Below are 902 nucleotides of genomic sequence, written 5' to 3'. Positions count from 1 at the left end.
CTTCTCCTTCTCCTTCTCCTTCTCCTTCTCCTTCTCCTTCTCCTTCTTCATCCTCCCCCCCAACATGACTGACTGACTCTCTCTCTCTCTCTCTCTCTCCCTCTCCCTCTCCCTCTCCCTTTCCCTTCCCCCTCCCCCTCTCCCCTTTGTGTGTGTGTGTGTGTGTGTGTGTGTGTGTGCTGTACCTGTAGACCTGTTCTCAGTCTCCCAGCAGTTTGTGGGGTACTGTTGAATGTCTCTAGGTCTGCAGTTTCATTTTTATTTATGTGTGTGAGCATTTTGCTTGCATGTGTATCTCTGTGAGTCACATGTGTGCCTGATGCCTAGGGAGGTCCGAAGAGGTCGTCGTATCCCGTGGAGCTGTAGATATGGATGGCTGTAAGCTGCCATGTGAATGCCAGGGGCTCGAACCTGAGATCTGTAAGAACAAGTGCTCTTAAGCTCTTAACTCCTGAATCATGTCTCCAGCACGCACCCTCCTACCCCCTTTTAAAGGTGGGGGTCTCTGGCATTCCAGGCTGGTCTGCAACAACTTATGTAGCCAAGGACCACTTGGAACTCCTGATCCTTCTGCTTCTACTCCTAAGTGCTGGGCTCACAGGCATGTGTCACCAGAGTCGTATTCAGTGCTGGGTAATGGTACCAGGAGTCTGCATGCTAGACGAGGACTCTACCGGCTGAGCAGTAGCAGCCCAAGCACAATGGCATATGTTAAACACTCACCATTTGGGGTGGGGAAATGAGGGCATTAGCGAGAGGAGACTGAACCAAAGCAACACCCAAACCCAGCAGGAAAACCACTAGACTCTGAAGCTCCATGGCCAGCAGCTATAGCAGCGGTTCTCAACCTGTGGGTCGGGACCCACACGGGGTTTACGTATCATATATTTACATTATGATTC

The sequence above is a fragment of the Grammomys surdaster genome, unplaced genomic scaffold (assembly GCF_004785775.1).
Source record: "Grammomys surdaster isolate TR1022 unplaced genomic scaffold, NIH_TR_1.0 485, whole genome shotgun sequence".
Taxonomy (NCBI): domain Eukaryota; kingdom Metazoa; phylum Chordata; class Mammalia; order Rodentia; family Muridae; genus Grammomys; species Grammomys surdaster.
Note: the sequence above shows the minus strand (reverse complement) of the source record.